The sequence below is a fragment of the Limanda limanda genome, chromosome 2 (assembly GCF_963576545.1).
Source record: "Limanda limanda chromosome 2, fLimLim1.1, whole genome shotgun sequence".
Lineage (NCBI taxonomy): Eukaryota > Metazoa > Chordata > Actinopteri > Pleuronectiformes > Pleuronectidae > Limanda > Limanda limanda.
Window position 1 is genome coordinate 30267440 of NC_083637.1, and position 22377 is coordinate 30289816.

General features: G+C 40.3%; 1 protein-coding gene and 1 long non-coding RNA gene across 2 annotated transcripts in view; both read right to left on the minus strand.

Annotated features, from left to right (window-relative positions):
- LOC133019231 (VPS10 domain-containing receptor SorCS1) overlaps positions 1-22377 on the minus strand; it is a 151670-nt gene that overhangs the window by 92041 nt on the left and 37252 nt on the right. The gene's annotated exons all lie outside the window — the stretch shown is intronic.
- On the minus strand, positions 19026-19682 carry LOC133026019 (uncharacterized). The gene is made up of 3 exons (XR_009683172.1): positions 19592-19682; positions 19388-19458; positions 19026-19296 (listed from the first exon to the last, which is right to left on the minus strand). It is a non-coding gene; the product is annotated as an uncharacterized LOC133026019 (long non-coding RNA).

A 22377-nucleotide genomic window follows, 5' to 3' on the forward strand; every position in this document is an offset into this window, starting at 1 on the left:
TTCGTTTTTTTGGTTTTGTTGTTTTGCTGTCATGTGTGAAAATGATTGAGTCCTTTTTGTCTTTGAGTGACCTCCCAGAAATCAATTAGTTAGACTGCAGTGAGTTAGTGTCACCATGTTTGTGGTCATTGGGTTGTCCAAGGCGGCAACACAACATTAATTGGACATGGAGTGGCATAAGTAAATTAGATTGCCAAATTTGTCAAATAGTTATGAGCTGAGTGATCTGTGGGCTTCAACAATCTGCTGTAAATCTGCCCAATCTGCTTATTCAGTGAGACATTATCACTGCTGTGTATCCAGGAGATATTGTGATTAGTAAAGGACGGACAAGTGCCCAATGAATCAGAATCATGTCAAACATTCAGGAAGCAAGCAGAATGTAGTGTGTACAGCCCCTTCAGGCTTGCATAAACACATCCATCCAATCTATGTCTCAACGGTATAATAGTGGAGGGGCAGATGGTATGACATAAGAACTGTTCTAAAAGTAACTGTTAATCCAAAAACTCGATATCAAGGGCGAACAAAATGTTATGTGCTTCAGTGAGAGAGTTTTGTCTAGTGTTAAAGTGTGTTTAGCCCTTCAGTTTTTTGGAGACTTTTTGTAAGAGAGATTTAAAGTTTGGCTGGTTCATTAAAGCAGATTGGACACGTCTGGTATGAACGTGTCAGTGCCTCCCTGGATGGTGAGCTGTAGCTCAGGCTTGGGGGAAGTGGAGAGTGAAGAGAAAGTCTATCGTTTTTTTCCATCTTTTGCTGTTTTCACAATTTGCTCGTCTAAACACGTCTACACTGTGCTCTTCAATTTTGAGTCAATCTTGTGTGCTTCTTGCGAGCTGGGGCCCATTCTCCCTTCATCCTTCTCCATTTAAGGCAGCAGCAGTTGTTTGGCCAGGTTTTTTTTCTTTGTACTGTTTTCCACCGTCCAATCATCTCCATCTTTTTTAAGCAGAGATCCACTCGCGGGACAGGCCATTGATGCGGGACAGGCCATTGATGCTTGGAGTAAGACTTCTGTCGTGAACTGCAGGCAAAAGTGTACTGGAACAGGCAGAGCACTGCACATCAACACAGCACAGAATAATTGTTCTAAGGACCTCAAGCACTAGTCCTCATGGTGGCGACATGTGATGGGGCCAAATGAGAGCCTCAAGATATCCATGTGTCTTGTAACGCTTGCTGCTCCAACTGTGGCTTCAACAGTAGACATTGCTTTGTCCCTTTGTTTAATTGGTGCTTCATGCTATCCCAGGCTCCGTCACAGGAGATGCTTTCATATAATAAATGAGACTCTTGGTCTTCAAAGCTGCTCTATAAAAATGTTTAACATTGAACCTGGATAAAGCGATTATGTCTCATGTGAGAGGGGTTGCTCGTAGTGTTCCCAGAGGCTCTTTGGAGCTTTTGGAGCTTCTTTTATAGGTAACTGTTTTCTTTTCTGAACATTTTTGCATCGGTCCCATTTCCAGCCTCAAAATAAGTCTGATAAATCTGGGATATGTTACCAATCCAGAACCAAAAACATAGTAGTGCTGAGCATAGTAGAGCATTCAGCAGGGAAAGAGCGACACATTTCTCTTAGCTGTGAGCCAGAAGGAAAATTAGAAATATTAGTGACATTTTTCAGATACGACTGCAAAGAAAAGATCATGTCAATGGATGTATACATTTATTTATTTTTGCTATCACAGTAACTGTAATAACTTTGAAATATAACAGAAGGTCAGTGATTATTTACCCTATTTTGAGCCCCAAGTGAATAAAATTAAATTAATGTTGCTTTAATGATTCGAATCAAATTTCCTCAAACACTTCTACTTGCATTTAGGTTCTCTGACCTTAAAGGCATTGTGTGTTTGATTCGATATAAAATAATTGCGATGCAGTTTGCAAGCTTTCACACATTTATTTGAACATACTGAAGGTTTGTGAGACACTGAATTCTGTGCTCTATTGACATTGCAAGCTTACACAGCCAATAAGGAGGTGTGAAATATTTTACATTATCACTTGAATTCAATGGAAAAAGAAACCATCTGCCATCTGTTAAGCTACTTATGAAACTGTCATAATAATTATGATTTCTTTCATTGGGCTGTCCTTTCAGTCAACAAATCCTATACAGATGAGAGGTGGTGCAGCAGACAGAGGCAGGTAGCGACGTACTGATTCCGCTGCGGAGATCACAAGATACACAGACACCAATGTCGTTTTTATTACCACAAACTCTCAAGACATTTCTCTAGGTATCTACTCGGTATACTACTTTCTATGGACATTATACATGGTGGTCAAGTGGAGAAAGTCCACAGAAAAAATGAAAACTCGATGCCAGGACCTAATTCTGCTGACATACTCCGGAAGCATGTCTGAAAACAGTTTATGTTGGACCTGCACATTGTTTTAACTTCTCTTCCTTCAGGTACTTGTCAATGTTAAAAACGCACAAATTATCCTATTATTTCATGATCAGAGGGAGTCATTCTTCACTGCTATAAGATAAGAGTTTTAGGAACACACATAGTCCACCAAGTTCTCTCTGTATTTCTATGTGGACAAGACAAAGGGGGCGGTGAGTATCAGAATAAAAATACACCTTATAATAAAATACACAAAGAATATATAACATGGAATTACATGTCAAATAAAAGTATATGATTCTTTGTATCATTCTTCTCTTAAATATAAATGCATTTTATATAATATTGTATTTTAACAATCATGTAATGTATTAATACAAATAATATATTATTATGATGGGATGTGAACTAAATAATTGCTGGATATAACACATAATCAAATAAATTGTTTGAATACTATGCTCACATTTTACTGGTTGAAATGATTTTGTTATCACAGAAAAATTGTTTATAGGAACCTTTTAGCAATTAGAGATGTGGTAAAACATTATGCCGCCCAGCAACAAACAATCTGTGAGAGAGAGATAATGAACCAAATTAGCCCAATTATGGTAATTATTCAGACTAATGACCTGAATTAAAATGATGTCACTGCCTTTCTATAGACTGCAGAGAAAATATTATTCTTCATCTCAAGACATTTAACTTTCTCGCAACATTGTCCAGACATTATGTAATCAATAGAGTGATTAAGGCAGAATTAACGAGACGACTTTCAACACGGTCCGGTTGACAAACACTTGATTTTTTACTTTTCAAGCCAACATGTAAGAAACAATTAGAAGGAGAGACTGCAGGTTTACAGTTTGTGTAGTCTTAGTGGATTGTGTCTATTATTACAAAACTCCTTTTAAAGTTGCAGTGTGTAGAATTTAGTGACATAGAGTGGTGAAATGTCATGTTGCAAATAAATATCCCTCATCTCACCCTCCACTTCCAAACATGAAAGAGAATCTGTGGTAACCTTCAGTTGTCATAAAAACTTAAAGGGTATTTAAAAAACATGGCGGCCTCCATGGAGAGGACCCGCTTCCAATGTAAATATAAAGTTTTTCAATATAAAGGGCCCATTCTGGGGTAAATAAAACAACAATTTGTATAATTTAGAAGAAACACACTCGTGAAAACATCACTAGGATTATTTATATTAAATTTCTGTCATTATATCCTGCTTACCTAAATCTTACACACTGGTCCTTTCATGTGCGGGAAACAAGACAGAATCCGAGCATGAAGGAGAGAGCAGCTCTGCCTTTACAGGAAACCTTAGTTAGATTGTTTTTATACCACCAACACAACCTTCTGATTATACTGGTTGTGCAGCGATTGCAACCTTGCAGGTACTCTGTGATTCAGTGGGGAAATAATGATCATTGGAAAATGTATACTGACAGAGGTGAAAGAAACACACAACTATTAGTGCATCTACGGCTTCATTAATAAACACATTGGCCTTTTTATCTTTTTCAAGCAGCTTATTCCCGTAACAGAAGGTTGGTGGAGACCATATTCACTGTCACCATGAAAGCTCTTCAGCGCATTTTACCTTCAATCATGGTCTACTTATTATGACAAAATTTCATTCCTCTTTTCCCTATTTGGTCGTAACCCGAGTGTCTTTCAGTGCGCCTGCAACACATTTCTAAACATGTGTTAAATCCATTGGCTGTGCTCTGTACGGCGGCAGACGCTCTCCTCCCAGTGAGTCGAAGTCGGGCGTTCTGATCGGTGAGTTGTTTCACTGCATAGATCTCATTACTTAAAATCCTCTGCTCTGAAACAGAAGGTCAGGGATCAGCAAATCCTCACTTCTGGCCAGGCTTATGATTCCCTTCTGATGCAATTTTCCCTCTCCAATTCCCTGATTATCACACTCCTGCCCGCCAATTTGATATCTCATCTGTCTAAGTTCAGACACATTCACTCTGCTTCAATTTTCACCGAGCTCTGACACTGACAAAGCATTTCACAGGCTGCTTTTCCAAAGCAATTTATAGCTTGCCTGTCTTTCCTCACCGATGACATGCACTCACTGTCATGCTCAGGACACGGATCCTACATCTCCAAAGCTCACATATAATTTTTTTGAATTCCTTTTCCTTTTTTATGTAATGAGAGGCCACAGACACCTCGGCCAAAAACATGTATTTAAAAAAATTAAAGATTAGTTTGACAGGAAATTAATCTTTGTTTATATTGTTAAAAAATATACGGTCAACTTAACAAACACCAGGTGCCTGGAGGTATCATTTGGTTTGATGTATCTCACTCATATTACGTCACTTATATTACTATATGATCTAATTCTTTCATACTTAGTTTTAGGTTACATTATTGAATTATCTGTGTGCACAGCTACCATGATTTAAGGGATTTCATCCAAAGATAAAGCCATCTGCAAAAGTCTGGTTCTAAAAGCAGCACTGCCCCCAACACACTTCACCCTCTCAACCTCAATCAGGTTGAGATAAGTGCAAACAATTTTCAAGAAGACATCTTTAGAGAAGACCATCAGAGGGTTAACAGGGTCCAGCTTGCAGCTACATGAGCAACATAACCGGCCATTTTTTATCCTTTTTTTGTATCTAAATGAGGTGAATTATTCTCTAAACATGCATGCAGCGATAAACAAGCACAAATGGTAACCCCACCCAAATCTAATGTGAATCCTGGAAGCCCTTCCAGCAATTTCCATAATGTTGTCACCAAAGTATCATCAGATGACACATGATTGGATGTCTCTGAGGTGAAAAATGTTCTTGCAGCGGGACAAACAGGTGGTGAATCTGATTAGGACAGTGTTGGGGTGGGGGTGCTGTATTAGCTTTGAGCAATACTTGGAGGTGCAGCAGACATGATTTATAGTGGACTAAACGAGGACTGTGATACAAATGAATCCACTGATCCAGCATGAGTAAAATGCCTGGCCAATGTAGCCATCATGTTCGCAAATACCAGTACAGAATGTAAATGTGTCTGCTTTAAAACATTAAAAAATAGAAGTTCAGATTTTTTTTTAAAAACTATATTTGGATCCTTTACAGTGTTTCTGCATGCACGAATAAGAAGCAGCACAAAGCAGGGTTAATACTTCTTTGACACTGATCTTTTGGGTTTACATGTTCAAAACATACCGGTTTAAGCTGCAGTATATCGTCAGCATGCATAAATACAGCTTTAATGTTGCCTATTCTTCAACAACCTGATTCCCTTTGATGCAACCTTTTCTTAGGGAACGTGTAAATGGAGCTGCTTAGTGAGAGCCATAAAGATTCAAGGGTGAATAATGTCCCGACTTTCTTTATCGGGGTCTGACACACTCGCTGACAAAGTATTACCATAACAAGCTGCGGTGCATTTTCATGACTTCCCAGAATTGTTGGTGTCAGCAAAAGTAAATATTACAACAACACGCACTCCGCCTGATCTGAGGAAAAAATACTCAAAAAGAGGGGTATGGTACACAATTCATTAGTCTATGATGCTATTATGTTTTGCTTTCCACTCAATAATAAGGCCACACAAAACGCCAGGATCCAAGTGCAAAGCAAGAAAACATTTTCTAAGCACACTGTGTTTCCATCACTGTACCAGGCGAAAGAAGAAAAAAAAATAGTTCCCGTACTGTAATGTACGGCATTAATAAAGGCACGTCCCCAGCATTTCAGGGGACGTTCAGAATGAAAAAGGAGGCTTTTTCCTCTTTGTGTGCACCCGGTGAGACATGACTCTGAAGCGTGCCAGGCACTTGCAAATGCTGAGCCCCTCACTAGCAATCCCTTAAGCTGCTATCAGCACACATAGAACAGAAAGCCGCTGCTTTACATTTTCATTGATTGAGGATTAGCTTTTTTTATGTGATTAAGAGGGGGAAAAATCTCTTTTAGAGCGAAATGACTCAATGCGGCCATTAGGCGGCATCTAGCTTCTCCGTGCCCCCCCAACCACCGCCCGCTGCCCCAATTACTGTCAGCAAATCTATGACATCCATGAGCAGTGCTTCGCTGCAGGCCTCCACTTCTGCTGACAGTCCTGAATGGACAGATGCTCCCAACACAGGAGCTGATGCTTTCAATACTTTGAAAGAGACTGTCACGTACTTGAAAGGCTGTTAAGAGCCTGAACCTATACTTGACATAGAAATGTCTGAGTTCACAAGTAAAAAACAACTGCAGGCCGCTCTGGACATGGAATTTAAGATGAGAAATATTTAGTGCACAAACAGTCCATACCAGGCAGCTGAGTGTTTGCTATTTTATGGATAGAGTCCAAGCTCCCATGATTCCACAGAGGGAGTGCATTTGCAGAGAAAGGACCAAGCATCTAATATATAGGCTACTTATGCAGCCCTTTTTATTGTAGGCCTGGGATTTTTAGGTGATGGCTTGGAACAGAAATTGCAGGTGTAAGCAGAAAATGCACAAAATTAACATGGCCAAGCTGGTTTTAAGTTCCATGCTAATCAGCCAAAGGCGTCCTGCATTTTATTCAATATGTCCATGAACTTAAAGGAAAATAAAGCAAATGAAAGAAATGCAACAAATTAATTTATATGCACGATACACAGCTTTTTATTTTCCTCCTCACTTGGCTTTTTTATATCAAGTTTCCCGGCAATGTTATTCAATATATTTAATAGAGGTCATAAAGTGCATACTATTTCTTTCTGAAGCATGGAAAATAATCAGCAAACACCATCTCAGAAATAACGGAAAGATTCTGGTGGGGTTTTGTTGCTGAAGTTTTGGGCCTTTATTCCTATATTCAGATTTATTACTTGCATATTATTGCTCATGAATTAAACATTGCAATGCATTTGGAGGTAATTTTATCAATTTAGGGATTATGGCTTAGTTAAAATTCTCTAACCGATCCCATAAAGCAGCCACTTTAGATGCTCTGTATGGGCAGAGGCGAGGCGACACAGACACTGCCTGTCTGTCACTTTGCAATCTCCAGGTAAATGCATAACAAAGATTAATGGCTTGCATAAAAGAAAAGCTCGAAAGCTTAAATACAAGTTTTAGAATCACAACAGATCATAATGACACAAGTGCCATTATCGCTGGAACCTAAATTGCGGTGTATCCATGACACTGCACTGCAGCATTTGCGATTAAAGCTAAATGCTTCTTCATGACTCCCCTTAAAAAAGACAGGAATCAACCGTGTGCTTATTGAGGAATATGTCGTCTTGGTTTTCGTGTATTCCTTCCAGAGGGACGAGCAGCAACAACAAATATCCTCTTAAATGCTGTGGCGCAAATACCAAAGAGACTTGTGATGGAATCGTAAATAATTAACCTAAAAGCTAAATTACGCAGCATTTTACAGCAGAACATAATCCGTCCCCTGTGTAATCAATTTAAGGAAAACATCTCATTAGGGGGCAGTAACGCAGCCCCCGATCGCCATACAACAGCTGGCAAGGGCGTTATGAAGAGGCCACCGTGGCTGATGCTCCTCACATTATCTTTCAACTTATGGATAGTTTGGCTCTTCTCCAGTGATATCTCCAGCCCGTCTATTATGACTGCCAAGGTCATATCTGATGAAAACATGATGAAGCAGCAGTTTATCTTTCCACGTCTTTCTCTCTGTCTGTCCCTCTCTGGCTCTCTATCTACCTCTCCCTCAATCTCCCTCCCCACTTTTCTGTCAGTCCCCCACCCCCACCTCTCTCTCTCTCCTTCTCTCCCTCTCTTTCTCTCGTGGCACAGAGTTATTGAACAGTGGGGGACCGCTGAGTTTTAATTACAAGAAGCTTCGCGGAGTTAATTGAACATAACGCAGGCCCTAATTTCACTTTACAGCAAATCAAGATGTTAGTTATGAAAATTCTGTCCTGTCCCACTGGGGGAAGTGGGGACTTCTGCCAGGCACCAAAGTCATTCTCTCCTGACTGGCACCGAGCTGCTGTCTCTGCAACTTACCTGAAGGACTTTTTTATTAGAATACTCTCTTAAAGATACTTCATATCCTCACTCATGATTTCCACCAGGGCAGCGCTGAGGCCACTCATCAGTGTACAACCAATGAGCCAAAACATTATGACCTCTAACAGATTGATTATCCTGGAACAATAGCGCCTGTCAAGGTCTGGGATATATTACACGCTGAGTGAACAGTAGATTCTCGTGTTGGAAGTGGGAGTTGTTGCAAAGACCTGAGCAGCTCTGGATCAAATAGTTGTGGGTGAGGGGTTGGAGCGTCACTGAGGTGGTCCCCATCTCCAATGGTGAGTAACAGACAGTGGTTTGACCAGGGAGACACCACAGCAGGTTGTTGGGGGTGCAAATGATCTGCCTAGCTAATACTACGGAGAACCTTCACAGGTGCCGTAGAGTCTATCGCTTACTACTAACAGAGTAGGCAAAATGATACACACTCCTGATGACATTTGCCAAACAGCATTTTTTGATGCCCCTCACACTCTCTTGCCTTTTGGTTTTAATTTTGGCAATGTATGATGATGGAGTGATCAGAAATTACCACATGGTGGCGCTACTGCTGCAGATCCGCCCCTTGGCCCAAAAAATCTTTTCAATTGAGGTTAACCCCTTCACCCCAAAAATGCATACACCCAATACAGTAGGGTGGAACATGAGTGCATGCTATAGAGCATTTTAATGAGATCAAATAGATTAAAAGGAATCCTTTACTGCTGACAAGGTCTTAACTGTAGCCTCTGTCTTAAGGCCCTCACCAATATGTCAAGGACCTCTCGAATCACAATCTGTGGCTGACAGATTCAATTTGGAAACAACATAGGGTCATTAAACCCATCAGTACATACACTTCAACATAGGGTTTGTAGGGGAATTTGATTTTAAAGCAATGATGAGGTCTAAATGGAAAAAATTCACAAATGGAAATCTTTCACTCTGAGCGCTAGACTACAGAGCTGTAAAACGCACGATGTTCTGAATGTGTTGATTGAATTAAGCCCTCAGAGGGGCTGATTGGCCCAGGAACATCCAGACAGGGTTTTGTTTGAAGTCCCATGGTACCGAGTGCAGCCGCCGCTCTAGTTCTGCAGAAGGTCTGTTCACTCACTTCACCACAAGGTTTGTTTGCACTCTAAGCCTCATGGGAAATCTCATAGAGCCACAGGCATGGTTGATAACAAAAGAAAGAGTTCCGTCGGACTCTCTCTCCCCTCCTCTCTCTCCATCTCCACCCAGGCCTTATCTTGACCACCGTGAAGTGGATGGAGGCCCTGCTGTTGGAAGCTGTCAGTCCTGCTCCAATGTAGAAAAAAAATGAACAGTTCCTGATCTTCGCTTTATTGTGGAGACTTCTTGAAAGAGCTTAAGCAAAGCAAAGATCCAGAAAGGCAACTTACTTCTCATTCAAGGTGAACAAATAAGTGTCATAATTTTTCCAAAATGTCGTTCCCTCCGCTGTGACCTGACCATACATTGTGCCAAGCAGGATACATCAGGAGGCCTAGTGATTTACCGCAAGAAGCATCCCTTCACAAATGCCTCTGAACACTGGGTCCGATTGCAGCCTATTCTGACACTGGTGTCTCAGCATAAGTGACTGATTCTCTGCGGGATCCACTGCCAAAGCCCTCGTAGTGAGGGGCTGCTTGCATCAGTTTCCAAGATAAGACAGCGTGAGAGACTTGGGGAGAGTAAAGTCAAAGGCAAAGGCATGGCACTTACTTAAATGTCATACTGTCTATTTAATTTGCATGTGGGAAGCATCAGAACCAGAGAGAGTGCCAAGTCGCAGACAGAAGCTTTCTCCACGTTGGCTGGAGCGTGACAGGAGAAGAATGCAGATTTCTATGAAAACAGCAAGTTGTACAAGCTAGTGGATATCAGCGTCATCCTTTCACACAGGAGAACTTAGTATTTATTTTACAGCTGGGATCCTTTTCATATTTAAGTGTGGGGATGATTGTTTTAAAATGTTGCAGATGTTTCCTACAGCTGAATAGTTTCCCTCTACTCTCCAGGAAAGTAAGTATATACTTTACATTTAAATTTTGACAGCTGTCGTTCAGTGAGAGAGCAGCAGTCGCTTTAAAGAATATTTCAGATACAATGTTTTAGTGTCATTTTTTCACAATTCAGACAAATTGTTCTGCCCAGGAAAGATCTTAGAGGAGGGAAAGAGAGAGAATCTCAGCTTCCCCTGTGCCCCCTCAAACTCGGTGGTTGTTAAAACAATTAAAACTGCTAAAATCAGAGCAGACGGAGCCAAATATCACAGGTAGGAGAAACAAAGTGATGTCTGTGTTCTCTGGGATGGAAGAAAAAAGGCTTGGCACATAACAGGCCCTGCAATGAAAAAAAGAGAGCTGTCTCTGCCTCGCTCTTCATTCCCATCCACCTCTTGGTTTACATTTCCTTTTTTTACTCTCATCCCTACAGAGACTAATTATTTTGTGAAGTTTCACCCAATCCTAGCCCTCCATATTTATAGAACAGCAGAAATGGAGTGGCGGATTTAACAAAAAGAATGCCATGGTTTTTCACTTGATTTTCAGTTCTTTTCTCAACCAAATCTTTTTATTTTTGGGGGGTATATTCTGCCTCAGGTTTATTTATGATGCTTTCTTATTGTCGTCTGTTTTAAGGAACAGACAGAGAAAGTTAAAAACTTGGAAGCCCTGAAGAGAAGGAGGTCAAACATCCTGTCACTTATTTATTATTTTTTCTAACTTTTCTATAAAATTTTAGTCACACAGAAGCCTCACCACTCAACAGTGTAATCATAGCTAAGGAGAAATACAGTCCAATGCCATCAGCACAAACATGATAAGAACTGAGCCTCAAACACACTAACACGTTTTATTTGGCTCATTCAAATCTCCAGACATACGTGCCTTGGCATTTGTGAGAGGCACATTTTGCATCTTGGGCTAAAATGGGAGAAACGCACAGTTTCATGCTAATGATTGATAATGTTTTATTAATGCGAAAAAATACCCTTTGCCAAGGATCTAAACAAATTGTGGCAATTTAGTCCTTCCAATGTTTGGTATCAATCATTTCCGCCAAGGAAAGCTCATGCATCAACGTTATTTTCCTCTTTAAGAGGCTCATAGGTCTAGAGACAGCAGCTGCACATTCTGGCAAAAGAATATATAAATATACTGTTTATATACATTATTTAATTTTATATTTTTTCCCCCAAAGACCAATTTTATGTAGACGATGAACATTCATGCAAAGAGTATTTCACATTGAGAATAAACCATTCCACAGGCCGAATGAGCAGCCAAGGACGAACAGCGAGGGAAACCCCAGGGCACACACACCGGGGAGTTGTTTTACCTTTCTTTTTTAATCTTTTCTCAATATAAACCTGTTTTTTGTTATCCTGACAAACAGTCAATAGTGTCAACTTGATGTTAAATATAAACCTCAAACTGTTTAAGCATTGTTAATTTTTTTTGTTTATTTTTTATATAGCCCATATTCACAAATCACAATTTCTCTCACAGGGTCTGGTAAAATAATAGTTAATAGTTTCTAGTCAATTTAATGTTATCCTAATTCATTAACACAGGATAGAAAATTAATCTAGAAACCCTGAACAAATTTCATTAGTGGGTCCTGTTATATAAATACATTTCAGTAAAGGGTGCAAGTCGGCTAACACAATCCTCCTTCATTCAAGACACTAAAGGCTACAGTGCTACTGGTGTTACTGGTCGTGCATAAAACTTTACCACTTGAGTTAATCTTATTTTGGCTCAATTCAATGCTACACAGTTTGAATACACACACATCTGTTGGTTAATTACAGCAAAAAAAAGTGTTGCTGATGTTTGTGTGTTTGTACATGTGTGTTGAATAGTCATGGCAGTCACTTGTGAATGATGCCTGCCAGCCTGACCTTCACAAGTCTCCTGGCACATTGGGCTGGAGGAGGGGGAAATGTGGAAATATGTCGTCCAGCTGCCAGTTCAGGGAGATCAGTCACTTCAGACAGGCCATTGTTCTTCTCAGTGGTGAGAGAGAGCAGAGGTCTATCCCTGTGAAGTGAGGAAGGAGCTCCATGCAGGAGCCCTGCATAGCTGCCTGGCTACAGCCCCAGTGACCCTGGATTAATCACAATGAGATCAACTCCCAATGTTATGGAGATTTTTATGACTAATCTAATTTTTCTTTTAAACTCAGTTACATTCTCTTTCACTAAGTATGCATTGATATGCATTTTCCAAATTTTATAGTGATCTCCTTCCTAGGGTGAGAGAGTAAGAATGCATCTTAAATTCAGAAGAAAGATTATTCAAACACCACGTACTTATATACTAATGTTAAGTTCCCTTTTATCTTTTGCAGTATGGGTAGACTAAAAGTTGATATATTAGGTATCAACCTAAGGAAGGTATAAAACACCTCTTTGAGAATGCACTCTGACATCTACCAATAGAGAAGACACAACAGTGGTGAGATAAGCCATGGTTTAAATGCGTTTGTCCAATATAGAAACTCCATATTTAAGCTAATGCTGTCACCTTGCCTTTACGAGTATATAATAAACGTTTGTCAAAGATGGCTCAGATTTGATAATGGCTGTTAACTTGTTAACTTCTGTGCAGCTCATCTGCTTAGTCTGCCTGATGCATTGACAGTAAACATTTCTCCTTGAAACATCGCTTGTCTTCACCCCCTCACTCTGTACGGTTATCCTCAGGCTGATATTTCAACCTACACAGATCGTAGAGTCTAAGATCAAGAAACTTTTGAGCGATGTTGCAAATGATCATTCGACCAAAGTGGGATTAACATTTCTAGTGCATTATTATTGTTCTTAAATATGTTGTCTGCTTTTATGTATCATCCGACATTTAGAGTCTCGTTAGAATTGTATTTGGGGATCTCCTTTTATGCACTTATAATTATTATTATTATTATAATTATTAATAATAATAATAATTATTATTATTATTATTAATACACCTGGTTACTGCTATTTTTATTATCATTATAAAACCCAGTCGGACAGTGCATTTAATACAACCGTTGCACAACTGTTCTGGTTCCTGAGTCTCCTTCACATTGACATTTTGACCCGTTAAAGAACATTTCTTTTAAGGTCTTCATCAGATACAATCAATGGTCTTAATAGCTAATATAGTAGTATATAATGTTGTAATTTAATGTCACTTTTTATTTTTTACTATATCAATTGGAATATATGCTATGTGCAATGTGCCCATTCACCAGCATGCTGACATCTATGTCATTACATTTACTCATTTTATCCACATCAGCCTCCAGCTGGGGGACAACACTCAAGCTTCAGGTCACTTGCTGAACGCATGGGCTCAATTTGTTTAATACAACGTAAAGTGGAGGAGAACAGCTGAAGAGGTGCAGTGTAAATGCCAGTTGGAAATGATAGGATGATAGAGGTGTTAGGAGAGGAGGTGCTCTCAAAACACGAGTCTTCAAGAGGTTCTTAAAGATAGAGAGGGACAACCCTGCTCTGATAGTGTGGAGTAGCCTGTTCCACCATCTGGGAACCACAGACGAGAATAGTCTGGCTTGTGATTGACTTGTGTGCGGGGATGGCAATGCCAGACAGTGGTCCTTAGAGGAAAGCAGTGGCCGAGAAGGAGCATAGGCCCATTTGATTGGGTACTAGGAGATGGATTCTGAGCCACAAGTTGGCCTGTAGGGAAGCTTTAGAGACTTGAATTTGATGTTGATGGTTCACCTGTGGAGGGCGATGAGCAGCAGGGTGACAGGTGCCCTTTTTAACCAGATCTTGGTTGTGGTGTAAGATTTCAGATTTATTTAAGCCTCAAATATCAGTATACCTATTGAACGAGATTATGGACTTTATTTTAATATCGATAAATTCTATATTCAACTAATCAATAACCTCAGCAGCAGGCAATGATGCAACACAAAACCAGACCGACCTTATACAGAATCTATATATATAAAGAATAAATACAGTTCATTTGCTATCTAGGTGGAGTTGTGTTAAAATATGTATAACTTTAATATTATAACAATATAGACACAATTGTTTTATACATATATTGGAGTAAATGGTGAATGTTCTGAATTTATAGAGCACTCATACAGTGCATATATGCAGCATTTTCTGTCACACATCGTTCATACACTGCCAGCACAACCATCAGGGGGAATGTGGGGCTCATTGTCTTGCCCAAGGACACTTCTTCATGCAGGATGGGGGAGACAGGGATCGAACCACCCACCTTCTGGTTGGTGGATCACTCATTCTACTTCCAGAGCCACAGCCACTCTGTTGAGGAACTCAAGCTGATATTGTGATTGTCAACCTGTTTCTACATTTGCCTCTGTATCACTGGGTGTGAAAGATATGGAGCGTTGCTTGCTGATGCGCATACACCTGACTACATTGCCCAACAGGCAAGCGAGAGGACAGAGATGCTGTGTGTGAGTGTAAATAGCATGAGAATACTCAAGCTGTGTCTATATTTATGGCAGGCCAATGATGTGACAGCAAACAGGGAGGAGAGGGGGAAGAAGAGGAAGAGTGAGACTTTCATCTGTGAGAATGAGAAAGGGGGAATGGAGAAAAAGTTGCAGCATTCGCAACAACGTCTCAGACCTGTTTGTGATGGAGAAGGGAAGAAACTATTTGTGAAACTATTTGTGTCTGTGTTGATCTATTCTGGCTTGTCATAGGTGAGGGGGGGGGGGGAAGTTTTGTCTTGCACACGTTGCTCACACTGATGTCAGTTGGCTTGTTATCCCACTGTGGGTGGACATCGGCGAACTGGTGAAAGGATGCCTGAACGACAGAAAATCACTGAACTGTAACATTCAATCCTGCCAGAACAAACTATTGACTGGAAGATCCACGAAGGAAGAGAGCAGGAATCGAGGTAAGCTGGTGAAAAGTTGTGCAATTAGTCGAGGATCAGGGCTAAATCTTCTGCCACAAGTTTAACTAACACAGTGCAAAAAACACCCTGGAGACAAGCAAAAGCTTTGCATCAATACCCAGCATGCAGTAATTGCAGCGGTGACACAAATAATGATCACATGCAGAGAAATATCAAACACTATCGATCACCAATGGTGAGGAGGGGTGTAGAACGGCCAACATTTCAAAAATAATTAGCATGTAAGCATTTTTCAGAGTCAAGAGGAAGTTTTCAAAAATATTATATTTGGCCAGCCCTCCAGCGGCCAAGTGAAATCAATATGGCCTGAATTAATGGGCAACTTAACAAGACACTTAAAACCCTCTTAGCGGGCCAGATAAAAACCCAGTGAACTTTGAAAGGTAATGAACATTTTTTATCCCTATGAAGCTGCTGGCTATATTAGCTGAAACAAATGGAGCAGGTACTTAAATCAGACACTAAAATTGACTTCTAAATAAATTAAAGTGGCTGGAAATACAACAGTGGTCTCTTTAGTCCACTTGGAAAATCCAGATGTGCGAGGAAACAATGTCGATGTGATCTTTACGTTGTCAAACCTCTTTGGTTGCTGTTCATCAGACTGCGTTCCACCTGCACAATCATGAAGGTAAAACATAATATTGCCATTAAATGGGTTTGCTGCAAATTATGGTGTCAGTTTTGTCAAATCTGTGGCTTCATCTGAGGGATGCATGTCTTCTTGCTAGCACCTCAAATGTTCTCATTGCTAAAGCTGCTGTCAGACATGCAATGGAAATGTAGATAATATCCGGACATTGTTCTCTGTGTGAGGCTCCGGACGTTCTCTGGAGTTTCTCCAGCCATCCCCCATTTGAAAACTGGAGAATCTCCAAATGTGTGGGTGAAATTAATTCGATATAAGTGAGTGGGTGTGATGACAACGTATCTAACACGTAATTTGTGAAAGGTAAACTCCAGAGAAAGTCCAAACCAAATTCTCCAGACATCCTCTTGTCTTCATATTTATATCTACAACATCTTAAGTGACTGCTAGGTTGTGCAAAATAGGACTTTTCTCATTTACGGTTACAGCTGCAATAAGCAAAGCTTTAAGTGATCAGTACCTTAACTTAGTAGCAACTCCAAGAAGCTCTGCATCACTCTATCGTCTTTGTCCCACAGATTTACTGTATTGGTTCAGTCTCACTACTTTAATCATCCTCATTAGTAAAACAGCAGTTTTTAGCAAATGAGCTCTGATAAAGCTTCTGTTCACTACCTGCCCAGAACGCAGCACAGGACCACGGCAGAGCCTTTGGCAGCTGAACACTCAGATATTTACATAAGAATTCATTAGAGACCAAGGCAGAGATAAAACCTATAAAACGTATATTGCCAATGAAAAACCTTGAGTCCAACTGCTGCTCCGTATCAGATGGCTGTGTAAGTAGGCAACTGATGCTAGGGCGGCTGTGGCTGAGGGGTAGAGTGGTCGTCCTCCAACCTGAAGGTCGGCGGTTCGATCCCCAGTCTGAACCATCTGCATGCCGAAGTGTCCTTGGGCAAGATGCTGAACCCTGAATGGCCCCCCATAGAATAACTAAGTGCTGCAAATAGATGCACTGTATGAATGTGTGTATGAATGGGTGAATGTGAAACTGTACTGTAAAGCGCTTTGAGTGGTCTTCATCAGACTAGAAAAGCGCTTTATAAATACAAATCCATTTACCATTTACTTTGTCCACTACAATATAACAAAGGAGCTAAAGAAACATGGTTAAGATTTTAGGCAGAAACCCCCAAACCAGTGTTACACTTAAAGTCTATTTTTTTTATAGTAATTTTGCCCTTTGTACAATAATCAATAATCACAATCACTACTTTAAAAAAACTCCTCCTAGTATCATTATTTTTGACATGGTTTAATGGGGTTTTAAATGTGACTTAAATGGTAACACACAGTTTTGAAACCTGCCTGTAGGCTCATCATACAAGTTTTGTAATGTAATATAACAAACTGAACCTGGATCTTTTATAAATTAATAATCACATTTCTACTGAGACACTGGCCACTGTCAGAATTCCCAATGTTCTGTTATCTCATTGTTATCTCTTTTTGGTTTGGTTGACAGAACAGAAAGTGTAAACACATAATCTGTATTGATACAGTGTCCTGGGAATTCTATTAAGAACCATGACTTGATGTCTTATTACGCAGCCTTAGCATATATTGATTCTTATTTTAAATATAGTTCTTGGTGGGATCTTGCAACAGTATTTAATAGGAACTGTTGTATTGTTGCTATAATGTTGTAATGTTTCGACCTTAAGGCTTCGGCCCATTTGCAACTACTGGAACAAATGGCGTGAAATAGAGACCAACTTACTATTCACATTAAACGGGATGTGATTCAGTGGATAGATTGTCACAATCAAAAAACTTGCACATTGGGTAAAGAAAGATGATGTCAAGTTCAATATATTGACAACGAGAGGAGAGGTTGGTGAATATCACCCCTACTCCTAGCCTGGGTGCCAGACGAACTTAGCCCCGCCCACAACATTTTCGGTCGGGAAGTTCGGTCTGGAGGCGCTCCGTTGGGGAGAAATTATCTCCGAACAGAAGCTGTTTGGACCAATCAAATTATCAGGGCGGGCTTTATACGATGATGGACAGATGATCAACAGTAACGTAATCAACTACGTCATCAAAGAGCGCTTGGGTTGACTTTGATTTCCACAAACATGCCTGCCGCTGAAGAGCTGAGATGTGTAGATGCTGCCATTGAGTCTGTTTTAGGAGACATCGACAGCGCATTCATTTTGAAAGAGGAACAGAGAAACGCGATCAAGGCATTTGTAGATCGAAAAGATGTTTTTGCCGTCCTCCTACGGGATTCATACGTCACATACTACGTTGCTCTGATTGGTTGTAGGTATATCCAATTGAGCGAAGAGTCATTTTTTTTCCTGGTTCGGTTGAAACACGCCCCATAATCGCAGCCCAATGTAACGGTCTCAGACTCATATTCTGACTAGAATTATGAGTATTACAACGTCAGGCTACCCTACTACTGCTCAAAGATGCAAAATTGTTAACAACAATTTATACATACTGATGTGAAAGATTGCGTTCCCTGTATACAGGTTCTAAAAATTTGGAAATGACTTGCATAAAAAAGGCCATCACTGTATAATATCTTGAAATAATGTATGCTGATTGATTTGGAGCTATACAAATTAAGATGAATTCATTTGAAAAAAAATTGACATTATTTCTACAGCCTCAAAAGGATAATTGTAATATTAAGAACTTGAACAAACAGTGAATTTGATAGGGAGATAGGTAAGGTTGGCGGTTCAATCCTCAGACTTCCCCATCTGCATGCCAAAGTGTCCTTGGGCAAGATACTGAACCCCTAAATGGCCCTTGATAGATGTTGAATGCATTAAATGTAAGTTGCTTCGGATAAAAGTGTCTGCCAAACTAATGTCACTCGTGATTGGTTGGTAGAAGTGTTGCTATTGGTCACCTTATGGGTCATTGCAGTGTACACGTGGGGTCACAGCATTCCGCACGTGGGGTAAGCCCCTCCCACACAATATTAATAATAAAAATGTATATATTAATATTTATTATTATTTATTAGTAAGCCTTTACCAAAAGCACTGCAGTTAATTAAAACTAAACATTCATGTGATGCTTGATGTTATAGGTGAACATATTGTACAGGGAACAAATGTGAACAAGGTATATGTGGAGTCAAAGCTTTATTTACATACAGCAAATATATTGTACAAAAACTCAGGTGAGGCTTGAAATGTTTCTCTGCAGCCTCTGGGTCATGACTTCTTTGTGGGACTCTGTCTGAATCTTCTCCAGTGTGTAGACGTCTGTGGTGTGTAGCTGTGAGATCAGTGTAGCTTCCAGTCTTATATGAAGTGTGGGACACAGGTCGGTGCGCTCCTGGCTGTGGAAGGATGGATCCATGTCATCTGTCCCGCTTCAATAAGCTGTAAACACATTCAGTAAAATTAGCACAGTTCAATGACAACATACACCTTTACATGTAACTGGAAAATTATTTAATGAATATAACCTTACCCTCTTTCTTCTCCGTCAACTCCTCAATGCTGATGTAAGGTCTGGTCGGATCATACTGGCTCATAGTGTGTCTTTGTACGTCATGGACAGGCAGTTGGAAAACAACATGAGTTTATTATTAATAAACGTAAATAGCCGCGCTGCATCACCGTTGGAAGATCCGCAGCAAAAAAACACCAAAACAATTCATAAACAGTTACTTACATTCAATGGCTTAATTTTCTGCACTTTAAATCCGGACTTTCAGCGTCTCGGCCTCACGCCTCTTTGTTTGTGTGTGTGTGGGGGGGGGGGGGGCTGAGGCTGTGAAAACATACAGAAAAGTCACGTTGATGAAAAAACTTAACGAGAACAAACTGTTACATCTAAGTTACTCATACATATTTACACATGCACTAGATCTGCTCCAGCACTCGATGCTGTATTCGTATTTTAGCAACTTTCTCGCTATCCCAAAGTGGCGGACATGCTTTTCAGACGTACCAGTTAGCTTCGTAGTTAGCATGGCGTCTCCTAGCTTAGCTTTCACCTTAACTCAGGGACTGTGCTTCCGTCTTCTCCGCCTCGACTCGTCCACACCGGGCCCGCGGCTCTGCTTCCCACGCACTCATCTTCTCCTCCAGGGAACAGCGTCGTGTCGACTTCAGCAAGTTATTTACCCCGAAGACAGAGTCACTCGTTCCGACCATGCTAAACACGACCCGCTTCCTGTGTGCGGAAGACTCGACGCTGCTGCACTGAGTATACGAGGCTGTGATTGGACGAGTCCATCAGCTGATGACGCGAGCGGGTGACGTGAGCAGCGGTTACTTTATATGGGATGAGTATGTGACTGAGGCCCAGTTTATTTTTTCTGGTGTTTAGTAAATTTACACACATGATTCACGCTGTTCTGTGTTCGTAACCTTAAAGTTGAATGCACTTATTGTAAGTCGCTTTGGATAAAAGTGTTGACTGTTTTAATGGAATACTGAGAAAGTTTAATAACAACAATTAAACAATTGAAGTTCAAATTATGAAGGAATTTCAGCTCTATATTGTGTCTTTATATTTAAAATAATAATCAAACTGAGTGGAGATGTATGTTGTAGCCAAACAGCCGGCTGCTGTGTTTTGTCACTGTGCAGTCCATGGGGGATTAAATATTACACTGAAAAAATAAATCATTAAATCAATGAATGTTTCATAGCAATTTTGAAAGTAGTGGTGAAAAGGTACCATTTATAATTCATGGAACAGCTTAGTTTGCCATTGACATGTGAATTTAATGCCAGTATTTTGGGAGGACAGATATTTTTATGGAAAGCCAGTAGAAGTTTGGAGCTTATAGGACACAGATGATCATACCCAGCATCATTTATTTGCTGGTAGAGGTGTGGTTAACACTTCCTCTGTGCATTTAACCAGCACAATTGAAAAAGTGACTGTAATCATGCCATTCTCAGTGGTTGAGATTTAGGATTGTTTTGGATGACAATGAAAATTTTAAATAAAGTGCATTGTTTTTAATTTCTTTTGAATGCATTGACCTTTGTTCGTGGTATACAATATAATTCATTATAGCACACTTACTTACTTAGGAACAATTTAAAATTTCAGGTTTAATATTTATTTTAAGCCTGGTTTACTCAGCCAGATAGTTTGTTTGGTGCCTCTTACACAAAGGTGTTGTCTGCTCTCAGGGAAACTGATTTGCATTTGTGAAGCTCAGAGCATTGTCATTTGCATGTGAAAGCGTCCTCTAGGCGTTGGAGCAGGGGGGTCACCTCTCAACAGCTCACAGGCTTGACAACTGCAGGAACCCTGAGCGTTTCCTTTGCTGCCTGCAGATACGTGTGAAAGTCGTTAACCGAAGGATGTGCCAACACTTTCCTGCGACACAGATTGACAAAAAACGCTTCTTTTCATGCAGTGGTTGTACTTGTTTGTATAATGTTTTGGGCAAACGACAGGGCTCATTAAACAAGCACTTATACTCGTCCTTTCAACAGGTTTGTTCTTTTCTACTGTCCACCTGGTGCAGGAAACAAAAGGCTTATCTACGATGTAGGCAGCCATGGTTCGGTTTTAAACACAAGTAAACAACACCAGGTTGGCGATTAGGTCAGCTCACTCTCATTGGCTATTGCTGGTTTCGGCTCATTCACTAAATCGCTCTTCCTTTCATATTATGATACTCCGAGTCGGTTGGTGACATCAAGATTAAGTCTGTAAACCCCCCACACTACAGCATAATATGACCATATCATCTGTTCAGATGAGCCTCAAATCAGCATCTTCCCCTGGGATTGTAAGTAAAAATGAAAGGGACTCGAAGTCTGGCTTATCATCTTCTCCTGTGCAGCAGGCATAATATAATACATCACATCACTTTTATCCCTGACATCTGCACCACTCTGGAGCTTTGGAGATGCTATTGGCCTTGTTTCAGTTTGAAAACTCTTGGATTTCGTCTTAATCTGGATGGACATAAACTTTAACATGACATGGACGCCCACATTTGCTTCCTGATTGGTTTTTATCAGTCACAACTCGACCCCCAGTGGTGCATGCACAGTGCTACCAACTGCTACTGTCAGTAACACTTCCACCTCGTTGTCTGACCAAGAAAAGAAATCCCTCGTCTTGATTTTCGACACTGTTGTTTTTATTCATTTATAGCATCTTCTTTCAATAAGCAAAGAGTAGACCCTCTGCTTCCTGTTTACACTGGCACGCACATGTCCAGTGTCCAAAAATAGTTGTGTGATTTGTGTTTTCAAGTGTGTTATGGAAGGAGATTACTTCTGATACTGAGTGTAACATTGTCTGGAAAGATTTAATTTCCATTTCAAAATGATAATACACATGCGGACGTAGGTTACTCATTACAACCCTAAAGACCACATTGACATTTGAGTAACCATCCCGATTACAGGGCAGAAGAGATGCTAATGTGGTCCAGAAGAACCTCCTCCAGTAAAGCCCTACAATATTGCCCTTTAATGAGG